This window comes from Dipodomys merriami, unplaced genomic scaffold (genome assembly GCF_024711535.1).
Source record: "Dipodomys merriami isolate MVZ:Mamm:240054 unplaced genomic scaffold, mDipMer1.0.p SCAF_16, whole genome shotgun sequence".
Classification (NCBI taxonomy): Eukaryota; Metazoa; Chordata; class Mammalia; order Rodentia; family Heteromyidae; genus Dipodomys; species Dipodomys merriami.
The window spans coordinates 28,515,817-28,529,089 of record NW_027202937.1 but is presented as its reverse complement, the minus strand read 5'-3'; the positions used below and the strand labels follow the sequence as shown (position 1 = coordinate 28,529,089).

Here is a 13,273-nt window from a genome sequence, read left to right as displayed (position 1 = left end):
ATTATAAATGTAGGTAACCTTTCACCTGAAGCTCTCTTCTGTTCTAGGGGGAGATTGTGTGGGAATGAGCGTGCTATGGCAGCAGAAGATGTGTGGGGGAAGAAAGACGGAATCTAGTTCATCCTCCATTTTTGTTGTTGATTTATTTTGCAGGGAAGGATAAACAAAAACAAAAACAAAAGAAAACCTCTTGTCAGCCTGGATAAAAGGTGATCTGTTTTTGGTTGAATAAGGTTGGGAGCAAATGAGGCTGCCTTTGTCATCTGGGATTCTTGACATTTTCAAAGCATAGTCATTGTTCTGGCTCTTTCTCTAAAGCTGCAGGTAGACTGTTTACTGGCGCCCTGCTTTCTTGGTAACTTAGTCCTCTTCTTAGTGATTCAATAGGAAAGCATTTCTAGGTATAGGACATAGTGAAATATTCAGGGGCTAATTTGCTTTACAGAGATACATGTTTTAATTTGGTTTAGAAGAAAGATAAAGTCGGAGGGCCACTGGAAAGAGAAGGATTTAAAGAGGCTTAGCAGCATTTTGGCCAAGTGATGCAAAGTTCATGACAAATAGTGTTAATGTCAACTTTCTAGGCTAGCAGTTCAGGGCTGTAAAAGTTGTCAGTTGATATATTTGTTGGTCAATGTCTAAGGTGTCACATGATGATGTAAATACATGTAAATCACAGTTTAGCGAACTGCTTTGAGACTAGCCTGAGCTGAAACTACAATGAGTGCTTTTGTTATTAAGTAACAAGGTTTTGTAGTTAGTTTGCTGGTCATGTTAAGAGTGGAGAACAAGAGGAGAGATAGAAGAATTGAGGGAAGGGAAAGAAGGAGAAAGAGGGAATGAAGAAGGAAAATAGGAAGAAGGAGGCAAGATGGAGGACAGAGCTGGAGGAAAAGAGGGAGTAGGAAAACGAAGTGATAGGAACGAGGAGAGGAAAGAGTGAGGGAAAAAAAGGGAGCTTTGGTGTGTGAGTGTGTGTGTGATTGTGTGTGTGTGTGTGTGTGTGTGTGTGTGTAGTGGTAGTTTGGATATGAAATGTCCCCCACAAAGGCCTCCTAAAAATGTGCTGATGGTTTGGATCCCAAGCTGGTGGGTCTAGGCACAGTGTGAGGACTCTGACCTAATCAATGAATGAATCCCCTGATAAAATAATACTTTGTTAGCTTTACTCGAAAGTGATGGCAACTTGGAGGAAGCAGGTTATTTTTTCCCCTCTCTGTCTTGTTCTCTGCTTTCTGGCCACCATGAGATGAATACCTCTGTTCTACTACTCCCTATTATTATGGTTCTCTGTCTCATTACACATCCAGGGACAACAGAAACAGCTGAGTATGGAATGAAATATTTGAACCCATGAACTAAGATAAATTCTTTCTCTCAAGGCTTGAGAAAGGAAGAGCGGAAATAGAAGAGGAGAGGAGAGAGAAAGAAAAGGAAGGAACAGATGATAGGAAACAGGAAGGTTGGAGGGAGGGGAAGAAGGAAATCTAGGGCAGAATGGCTTCATAAGGGAGACTGAGGCAAGTGGAGAACACATTGAGCTCTTCTGCATCTCAGCCCACATCTCCACTTTGGGAGAGATAGAAGTCTCTGAAGTCTAGCAGTCTTTGTCCTCTGTAAAGGCATACTCTTTATAAAGTTGTCCATTGGGCTTTCATGACCTTTATCTGCTTCTCATAAGAGTACTTTGAGTACTCAGAAGAGTACTCATACATGTACTTTGTTAATAATGGTAATTAAATACCCAAGAAGTATATCCCACTTGCTTAATGTATGCACTTAGCTCAAAATTTCATACCTGGTAGTTGTCACATGAAATAAATCCTCAGCCACAAGATCTCATTATGGCTGTGGTCTAGGGAGGAGATAAAATTTTTTGACCATTTGCAGCAAATTCAAATGAAAGCTGGTGCTAATGAAATTATCCTCATGTAATTAGATATATGAAACAATGTCCCAGGTTGGTTCAATGACATGGTTGGACTGTTAATTTTCATTCTTTCTAGGCTCATGGAGAATTCTCTCTGAAGATTTGTGCCATGAATAACCCCAAGAACAGGCTGATTTTGGAATCAATGCTGGAGTAAAACCAAGGCTTGCCATGGCATTGTCTTTGGGAAAATTAAATCTTCTCAACCTTTCTCTGGAAGCTGATGGCCCAGAACAGAGCACTCAAAAAAAGCTTTTCCTTAAAACTCTGGAGTGTAAATCCTGTGTTGACAAGGTTCCTGTGGGGGCCCTGCTTCATCCTGAGTGAGTCATCAGACCTTTCTAGACCTAGTAGATCAGGTTTCCTTGCTTGCCTGTTATTTTGGGACTCAGCCCCAACTCCTGGAAACTAAAATCCCTGTTAGACAAAGAACTCAGCCATGCATTCAGTCACCAATTTTCCTTACCCATCTCTGGGTTTGGAGCAATACAGAGTGACATGTGACTCTATGTCAGATAATCATCAAGGCTGGAGCTCCTGATCTTACACCTTGGCTCCCGGGAGGATGAATGTGTGTAGCAAAAGGGGTCAGGTCACCCCTCCTCCCTGCTTACTTTCTAATTACTCCATTTATTTTACCTGGGTAAAATAAAATGAGTGAAATAGTTTGCAACAATTCCTAACTTTGACACGTTGGCTCTGACAACCCTTTAGAACGGTATGGAGCAGAGGAGACCTCCCTCTGTTCAGTTTTATTGAACTCAGGGCTTCACGCATGCTAGGAAAGTGCTCTGCCATCTGAGCCATGCTTCCAGCCTTTTTACTTTTAGTTTGCTATTCAGATAGGGTCTTGTGTATTTTCCTAGGCTGACCTTAAAGTGAATCCTCCTACTTTCATCTCCCAGTTATCTGGGCTTACAGGTATGTGCTACCAGACCAAAACTTGTTTCTTGTCTAATTTTTACATCTACTGGCTGAGATCTTCTGCTTTCCTTCTAGGCTCTTGTGTGTTAGACATACTTTGTTTATATACTTCTGGTTCTTCATCTCCTTGAGACAGAGCTTACGTTTAGTCTTCAAAGTCATTCCTTCCCATGTTTGACTTGACTCATTCCAGGAATAAGTGTAGGTATACTGAAAAGATCAACAAATGTGAAAAATTCTTGATTATCATGAGCCAACCAGTCCTGACCTTTCCGTTCCAAAGGGTTAATGAATTTTGTAGACTTGAATATGAAATTAAATAGGCAGCTCTCTTTAGGGAGGTAGATATCTATACTTCAGAAAATGTTTATTGATTCTTTAAGTTGAGACCAACATTAATCATGCAAAAAGGCAAAGACAGGTGACTAACTCTGGTGGCAGGAGACACAGGAGGTGTTTTTCTTTTTACAGTAAGACTTAATGTCAACATTTTTCAGAAAATTAATCAATAGTCAAATATCTCAAGTGGCAGATTGATCACTGGCTGAGACTGATGTTCACAAGATACCATACAATGTTTCATTTTCTTCAACAGTACTTAATCTTTTACTGATCTCATCAATTTAATTTGTCTTTTCCCACCAGTTTCTAGAGCCAGAAAGACAAAATGTAACAATCAAATGTAATTCAGCTACTACATTGAAAAAATAAAAACTTTAAGCTGGGTGCAGGTGGCTCACTCCTGTAATCTTAGCTACTCAGGAAGCTGAGATTCTGAGGATCACAGTTCAAAGCCAGCCAAGGCAGGAAAGTCCTTGAGACTCTTATCTCCAATAAACTACTCAGAAACAGCTAGAAGTGGTGCTGTGGGTCAGGTGGTAGAGTGCTAGCCTTGAGCACAGAGAGGCTCAGGGACAGAGATCAGGCCCCGATTTCAAGCCCTAGGACCAGCAAAATAAATAAATAAATAAATAAATAAAACTTGTAAGGGATGTATAACTAATGCTCCATGTATAATTTTCTCACAGAAAACATCATACATTCCATATAAAATGAGAAAAGACATATTTTAAGGTCTTTTATAGATTATAGAACTCTTTTAATATATAATATATATTATTCTATTACTTTAGTTCTACCATTTGAGCCAAATCTCCACTTTCAGCTTTTTTGCTGGTTAGAGATAAGAGTTTCTTGGATTTATCTGCCTGGGTTGGCTTTGAACTGGGATCCGCAGAACTCAACCTACTGAGTAGCTTGGAAGTAGATAGATCAGGGTTCAAATTCTGATGTCTGCCTTTCATTGATTGTCCTGTACAGAAAGGATTTCCTGGTTTCTGGAAAGTCTCCAAGTGTAAAAAGGAATCAGAGAAGAGTCTGTTCATGTGACTTTGAAAAGATAATGAATTGTTTACTTGGCATAGAGTGGGCCCTCAGAATGCTACTATGTGGTACATTTATCATTACTGCTATGAAGGCTCTGTTATTCAACATTGTTTTCATCTTCATCACAGGAAAAAAATCCTTAAAACAAATGATGCTCAAAATTATGATTATAGAGTTGGAAAATCCTGTTGCTTACCATCCTGGAAGACTATATTTTGGACAGTGTTAATGTATATTATAGTATAGTATAGTATAGCATATATACCTGCTAGATAATTTTAGGCTTCTATATTGTGTGTCACTAGATAAACCAATATATAGTGCAGATTCAATCTGTTCCTTCACTTCTAAGTAGTGAGTGCAACTACAAGTAATTATAGTAAATTGTGTCTAATGAGTATCGATAATTATAATACTGATGGGGAAATTGATTCATGTTTGAAATTTTCTTTGTAATATTTCTTGGCCTTTGAGACAAATTTGGTTTTAACCTAGCAAAATTATTTACTTCTTAACAGGCTGTTGGGGATTAGGTGGACGGTGTACCATTAAAGACTCATCTAAGTGATTAGCTTTGAGCTCCCTGCTTTACAGCCCGAAAGTTTGTATCTGGCTCATGCTTCTGTGAACCAGAAATCACAGCTGAGGTCAAAATGAAAGTAAAGGCAGTCTTGTTTGGATGCAGAACAGTTTTGAAAATCAGGATACACAAGCTTAATTTAGAAACCAAAGGAGTGTTCCAAGGGGGTGAGGTAGGAATGGAGCTTTTATAGCAGACTAGAGTTGGAGAAACAGCTGGAGATAGTGGCTCAGCAATCCTGGAAAGTGCAGCTCAGTATCCTTCAGAAATAAGCAAGGACTGAGCAAGCTCAGTGATGGGAAACAGATGGAATCGCAGTGGGCTCTAAGTTTCCACGTCCACTGAAAATCCATGTCAAGGTCAGGGTTGTCACACTGGAATCTCTCCAGGCCCATGAGTGATAGATAAAGTACTGAAAATTTTCAGTTGTTGATACAGATCCACCCAGCCAGTTGTCCCCACCAATGAAGTATCAAATGCTTATGAAGGGATTTTGGCTTTCTCTTTGACTATTTTGCAGCCATGTTGACCTTTATTTTGTCATTACATATAGGATAGGATTTTGCAGAGACAGGATGGGCTACATAATTTGGGAGTCACAATGCAAAATGAATGTTATGAATAATTTCAAGATGGTGACAGCCATAGGGGTCCTTATGTGCTTTGGGGTCTACAGAGATCACACACATGGCCATGAACTTGGCCCTAGGAAGGGGTTGTGTTCCTTGTGTTCAAGACTGTCTGAAGCCTCCTCTTGATACGTATCAATGATTGTCATGGCTGGAAGGTATATGTCACTCAACATGTTTACTTTCTTAGTAAGTAGCATGGCCATACCTAATGAGCATGAGGGAAAATTCTTCGTTCTTACATACTTGAGAGACAAATGAATACTTGGGGAACAGTATTGGTCATCACTGTAGACTTTCAGCAGTTCTTTTGTGTTGAAACCAAACCTGTTCAACTGAAAGAGAAAGGTTCTTTGGGTGGGAGAGAGGCCAGTCCAACCATCAGAGGCAGAGGCACAAGGTCAGTGCAGCTATGGTATGGTAGATGCTGTAGATGCAGTAGATGCTCTTGAGTCCCTGCTTGTTTCCTTTTGAGCAACTGAGGGCATTTTCTTAGTCTATGCACTGGGAAGTCTAAAAATGTCAGAGAGTGAAGCTTTAGTGAACAGCCTTAGCTATGAGGCATGCTCCATACCAATGATTCTCAAACTTCAGTTTGTTTCCACAATGACCCCAAGGCTATTAAAATCTATCCCCAGTGATAGGAATCTGCTTTGTCCTCATGACTTAGTGTTGCTCCCAAGGCCCACTGATTACCCTTCCCCCAGGGACCCCTCCTGGTTCTCAGGAAAACTTCAGCCCTGACCTTGTCTGAAAGCACCAGACTGTCAGCATTAGAAGGATACCCCTACCATAAAACCCCAACAGGACAGGAAAAAGACATTCCAAAGAAGGATCTATCTTCTGACGTATGAAAACCTAACACCCCCTCCCGCCCTCACCCTCAGCCACAGTTCCTGCTCTTTGTTTCTCTGACCCTGCTGGCTGTTACATGGAGTCCTTCTGCAGCCATGATTAAAGCCTGTTCTGATCTGTGGAGGTCTCTGCCTTCCTTCTCTCCTTTCATCTGCTTGATCTTTCCTAAGACTCATGACTCAGTTTCCTAATACTCCGAAATTCCTTAATCAGTAGATTTGTTGCTTTTTGGATAAAATCTGGCATGTTCAGAGAAACAAGAACAAGAATCTTATCTATCTATCTATCTATCTATCTATCTATCTATCTATCTATCTATCTATCTATCTATCTATCTATCTATCTATCTATCTATCTATTTATCATCTGTCTATTTCTGTCATCTCTATCATCTACCTCTCTAGGTATCTCTTATCTTACTCTTAATCTATCTCTATCAATCATCTATCTATGAGACATGGTAAGAAATTGGATCTTGTGATTTTGGAGGCTGAGAATTTCAAATAACTGTAGTGGGAGAGCTTCAGACTTGGGAGAGCTCATGGTGTGGCTCTAGTTTGCATGGGAAGGTTTGAGAGTCCAGAAGAACTGAGGACATTCCTCTAGCGTTCCATTCCGATCTGTGACTCCAGAATCTTAGCTTGAATGGGGAAACCAATGTCTCCACTTGAAGATAGGTAGAGAGTATTGACTCTTCCTAGCCTTTTATTCTATGCAGACCTACAAAGGATTGGATGAGGACCATCATACTGGAAGGGTTATCAATACCCAATCTCCAATTCAACTGCTGTTAGGCTTTGACTATGGAGTGTCCCCCAAAGGGGCTATGTATTTATACATGGTCCTAAGCGTCAATCATTGAGAAGTGACTAGATCACAGGGCTCTGACTTAATAGGTTAATCCATTGATTAATTCTAAATTTGATGGCACTATTGGAAGGGGGGAGGGAAGCTTTTAGATCCTAATTGGAAAAGTAAGTCAACAGAGGCATATTCTTGGAATATATTTTGTCCTAGGCCCCTTCATTTGTCTCTCTCTGGTTCCTAGACATCATCTGATGAGCAACTTTGGCCTACCACACCATCCTGCCACCAGGATGTCCAGCCTCACCACAGCCCAGAGCAATGAGGCAAGTGACCATGACCTAAAACCTTGTAAGTATGAGCCAAAAGAAACCTAGCCGCTCTTAAACTGGTTCTCTCAGGTTATTTGTTATGGCCATGTAAAGTCTAACACACTGACCTCATCTGAAAACACACAGACTAACCCAGAAACAGTGTTTAACCAGATACCCAACACTTCATTTCTCTGGCAAGTTGATATGTGTGTGTGTGTGTGTGTGTGTGTGTGTGTGTGTGTGTGTGTGTGTATAAATTATGCACTGAGAAAAAAGATGCAGATGTTCTTGTCTTGGAGATAAGACTTTGTTTGAGTACCACTAACTTTCGACCATCTTCCAGAGCATCCCAGTAGAGACAAGTGTTAGTTTGGCTCACCCCTGCTCTACCAGACACCCATTGCCAACTTCCTTCCTTTTTACCCTCCCTTGCTTCTCCTCTGGTCCTTTCTGCCTTGTTCCTGTTCTTTTCTGGAATTATTTTCCAAATAAAGTTCTTGCTCTCAAAGTGAGTTTCTGGGGCCAACCAATCTAAGGTATTAGACCATGGTTATGTCCGAGACTAGGCTGTCTTTGATCATTATGTTGATTGAACAAGAGGATGGTTATTGTCTTAAGAGGATGCTTAAGTCTTTGTGGATATAAATGTGATCAATCCTGTAGTATTTTCAACCATCACACTTTTATTTTCAGATGAAAAAATGTTACTGAAATGTATCAATATTATCATGTTCGAGAATTTTATATGTGGTGGGGCCATTGTCTGTTTTCAAGCTCCTCGGGAATTTAGGCAATAGTAAAGGCCACAGGCATGAAATGAATCTGAAGCCATGGGAAGATTGGGTCATGGATAAGTGAAATTGCCACTCAAGCAGTTTTGAAATTATAAAAACCTCTCTCCTTCACTCTGCTTCAGAATCCACCAAGTGTGCAAGAGATATGGATGTACAAAGCTCCCACTGGCCCAGGGAAAAATCTGTAAGGAGAAGAAAATCCTCAAGACCCCATATGCTACCCTTTAAGTACTGAGTTGCTTATTGTAATTGCCGTTTATTGTAATTTGATGTGTGAAATTCCAGCAGGCATTTACAATTCCAATCCCATTCCTAAGGGATTCTCATTTAGGGCCTGTTCCTGTGATTGATTCCCAGCTTTCTTCATTGATGGACGCCTGAGATCGTTAGGTACAATGCACATAGATGCTCACACAGGCAGTGTTTATCATAATTAACTCAATGAATCATTTGCCAGTGTTGACATGTCCTAATGTCCCCAGTGCTTTGGCAGAACACCCTCCCTTCTTTTCTGCCTCTCCAGGACCCGTCCTCCCTCTCCCCTGCAGCACCCCCATGTGAAAATTTCCAAGTATTCCTTGCCTTCATCACTGCAATGTATCTGGCAGCGAAGAAGGGGGACTATGGAGGTAACAGAATTATTAACAAGAACAGTAGAATAGAAATAGCTTCTCTGTGCTGGCAAGGAGTCAGGAGGGGAGGCAGGGGGAGGCTTGCTGACAGCTTAAAAGCAGGTGTCTCTCAGGGTGTGGATGGTGTAGCAGCAGCTTATATGGTGGGTACAGTCCTTTTGGCTAAAGAAGAAAGTACTCTGCCTCCAGGCTGTTCATCCACCTGCTTTTGGGCCTACCTCTGGTTTTACAATGGAAAGCTCCACATTTCTATTTTGTAAACAAGGGCCTCCAGCAAAGATGCAAGATGAAGTTGTATTCTTCTTGTTGCTGATCCAGGAAGTATATAATTCTCTTTTCTCCATTTGCAGTATGACCTTGGGCAAGATCCTCCTCCTCTTCCTCCTCCTTCTTTTTGTTTGGTCCTGGGACTTGAACTCAGGGTCTGAGTGCTGTCTCTGAGCTTTTTCACTCAAACTAGTGCTATACTACTTTGAAGCAATGTACCACTTCTGTTTTCTCTGGTGGTTAATTGTAGATAAGAGTCTCATGGACTTTGCTGCTTGGGCTGGCTTTGAATGGAGATCCTCAGGTCTCAGCCTCCTGAGTAGCTAGGATGACAGGCATGAGCCACTAGTGCCTGACTACCTCCTCTCTCTCTCTCTCTCTCTTTCTCTTTTTCTCTTCCTTCTTCCCTCCTTCCCTTTCTCCCTCCCCCCTTCTTTCTCTCTCTCCCCTCTCTTTCCATCCTTCCTTCCTTCCTTCCTTCCTTCCTTCCTTCCTTCCTTCCTTCCTTCCTTCCTTCCTTCCTTCCTTCCTTCCTTCCTTCCTTCTGATAGTGCCTCCTATTGTAGCTTAAACTGGCCTTCAACTTGCTATCCTTCTGCCTCAACCTCTCATGGGCTACAATTACAAACATGCACTGCCATGCCCAGTTCATCTTTCTAGGTTTTACTCCTCTGTTTCTCAATATCTGACTGCTGCACATTTTTTATATGACCAGGTTATGAAAAATTATAAAATGATAAATTATAAAATTATAAACTATAAAATTATAAAATGTATGATCCTGGATGTTACACACTATTGTTAATTTTATTTTTTTGTTCAGTCATAGGGCTTGAACTCAGGGACTGGATGCTGTCTCTGAGCTTTTTTTTTTTCTCTCAAGGTTAGCACTCTACCACTTTGAGCCACAGCTCCACTTCTGGTTTTCTAGTTGTTAATTGGAGATAAGAGTCTCACACACTTTGCTTCCTGGGATGGCTTCAAAACATAATCCTCAGATCTCAGCCTCCTGAGTAGCTGGGGCATGAGCCACTGACACCCAGCCTCACTATTATTAATCCTTCTTCCCACTCTTATACTTTAAAGGCATAGCTGTACCCATGAGGCATATTGGCTTTTGCAATTTGATTCTCTTTTGTTAAGCATTTCCCTGTATTGCTAAATAATCTTTTTGGCTGTGATTTTTAGTGTTTTTTTTTTCAAAGTTAAGATATATTTCTTAGTATCTTCTATTTATTCCACCTAGAAAAAAATAATGTTAAGGGAAATGTCAAGACACAAAATTTTGTAATAAAATATCAATTGTCTAAAATATGTTTAGGAAGAGAACACTTTAAAATCTTAAGCTAAAACAGACATGGTAGCTCCTAACTGCAAACCTAGCTTCTGTGAAAGCTGAGATTGAGAAAATCTTGGTCTGAGTCCAGCCCAGGCTTAGAGTTTTCGAGAATTCATCTCAACCACTAAAAAAGCTTGGCATGATGGCTCATATTTGCCATTCTTGCTATGCTGGAAGCATAAAAAGAAATACCATACTGTAGGCCCCGTACTACAGGCCTGCCAGGGCAAAGGCAGGAACTTACTCAAAAAGGAGCTCAACTGGCAGAGTGCTTAGCTAGCAGGGACAAGTCTTCGAGTACAAATCCCAGGACTGCCCACTCCTCTCTCCCCAATTAAGTAACTATTGATTTTCTCAAGTACTGAAATGATTTATTCTTTTGAAATGATTGCTTTGAAAAATTCTATGTTTTTGAAAAATTCTTTACAAAAATTTCTCATCCTGCCCCATGCCAGTGGCTCATGCCTTTCATCTTAGCTACTCAAGTGGCTGAGATTTGAGGAACATGGTTTGAAGCCAGCTCAGGCTGAGATTTGAGGAACATGGTTTTCAGCCAGCTCAGGCAGGAAAGTCCATGAACTCTCATCTCCAATTAACCACCAAACCAAAAAAGCTTGGAGTGGAGTTGTGGTTCAGGTAGTATAGTGCTAGAGTTGAGCAAAAAAGCTCAGGGACATCACCCAGACCCTGAATTCAAGCCCAGGGAAGGTGCGTGTGCGTGTGTGTGTGTGTGTGTGTGTGTGTGTGTGTGTGTGTGTGTGTGTGTGCGTGCGTGTGCGTGTGTGTGAGTGGGTGCACACACACACACACATTTCTCATCTTGATACTTTCCAAGGATTGGAATGAACAGATACTACTTTTGAATTAAGGAAGCATAAGCTTACTTTTATGGTATGACTGTCCTTGTTAGGCTTAGAACTGAAAGAGACATGACAATAATAAATAGAGAAGCACGCACAAAAAAGGAAGCAGTGAGGAGGAGAGAGGGAAGGAAGGAGAGAGACAGAGAGAGAGAGAGGAGAGACAGAAGCAGATGAGAAAAGGAAGATATGAGGGCAGTAGGACACAGGGCATATTTTGTTTGAAGTCCACCGACACATTATTTTCAGATTCCATTTTCAGTCTTGGACTTTTGCATTTCTCTACAGCCTAATACTGAACCAGAAGATCTGAAGAAGGTCGCTCTTGTACAACCTACTACTGCTCTTCTTTCTATACAATAACATGGAGTGACAATAGCATCAGCACTGAATGTAGCAATAAGTTCCTGGACAACACTATTAAATCCATTTGCATGTTGATAAATGAGTCACTAGGTGGCGAAGCTCTGGTATTTTAGGAAACTACTTCTAGGCATCCCTTCTGTGTCTATTTATGTATAGATTCCTCTCAATTCAATCAAGGGAATATGAAGCTTCTATGCTGAAGACCAAGGTGTCCCTTTGTCCCCAAGGAGAGTTCAGTGCTCTCCTGGAGACAAAACCTAGTCTTTGTCAGATTGGCAGATGGATTAGGCCATGAATATGCAGAGAGTAGGATGAAGGGAATGACTCCCCCCTCCCCATAATGACTGAATTACAATTTTAAAATGGAATGAGTTAGATAGTTATTATCAGTGTAATTATTCATACATGTGCCTAATTATTCATAATTATTCAGAAGCATATTACTTCCCAGATTGCCATAAGTGATCTCAGAGGCCAATTACAATTGGATTCTGGTCACAAGACTGACTTTGTCTCACTGAATCAGGAGTTTTTGGTCTCTGGCCTGACAGCTTGGGAGCTCTTTGTGTCATCTGGCCCTTTAAATACACACAACAAACCTGTAGCATTTAAACCCAACTGACTTCAAAGCCCTGGTTGTCTTTCCCCACTCTCTCCTTTCAGGTCCCCAGCTTCTCTTATTTGGGTTTGGGCTGTTCCTATGAGGGCGCACACTGCTGCTGCTGCTGTTTAATTAGGACTATCTTGTTGTCATTCCTGCATTTGATATCTTAATAGCACAGAAGAGCTTGTGTAGGAAAACAGGCAGGCAGGGAATGACCTCATGTGGGGAGAAGCCACTGTCTGAGATTTCTCATAAATCCAGATGCTCTTACAGGTGGGGGGTGGTAACTGTGTTTTACTCAACAACAAGGTTCAACTCACCGCCTCTCACACACATCTTGTTTCTGAGGATCATTTGGAAAACCATGTTGCCCCAGAGCACAGTCCCCATTGTTCTAGAATGATTTCCCTCTGTTCTTCTTCCACATGAAGCGTGACAGACTTGGGGATGTAGGCTCAGAGTGACTCACTCTCTTTGTGTGTGAAGTGTCTCAGTAACATAAGCATTAGTGATGAAGCCAGGGCTCACTTTCTACTTTTTTTTTTTCCTTCCTTCTCCCTGGAAAACATTACAGCAATTACCATATTGTGGGGCAGCATTATCAAGTGCAAATTAGCATATAGATTAGTTCTGGGGGGCAGGGAGGAGAGGTGGGTTAAGGTCTTTAGAATCATGTCTAGTTATGCTAGTCAGAGTGAGCTAAGGCAATCTTCCAGGCCCTGGTCGGCCTAACCCTGTGCACTCACGGATCTGATGGGTGTCAGCGGGAAATTCCAGAGGGAACAAAGACAACTTGGTTCTGATTGTAACTGAGATATGCCTAGGAAGTGGGCAGGGGAATAAGTTGAAGATTTGGTAGGTGCATTTGAAGATTTTTTTCACCAGCTTTTTAATTTCAGAAAAAGAATCCAGATTTGGTCATGAAGACCCGTTATAATTAATTGAAGTCACCACGTTCAGTTTTTGCATTGGGTCCAAAAAAGTGAAAA

The 13,273-nt window shown here is 41.2% G+C and overlaps 1 long non-coding RNA gene across 1 annotated transcript in view; it reads left to right on the top strand.

Moving 5' to 3' along the window:
* LOC138827876 (uncharacterized) overlaps window positions 1–13,273 on the top strand; it is a 72,199-nt gene that overhangs the window by 41,046 nt on the left and 17,880 nt on the right. The window contains exon 2 of the long non-coding RNA XR_011372191.1: window positions 7,353–7,459. This is a non-coding gene — a long non-coding RNA (uncharacterized lncRNA). The remainder of the gene's footprint in view (window positions 1–7,352; window positions 7,460–13,273) is intronic.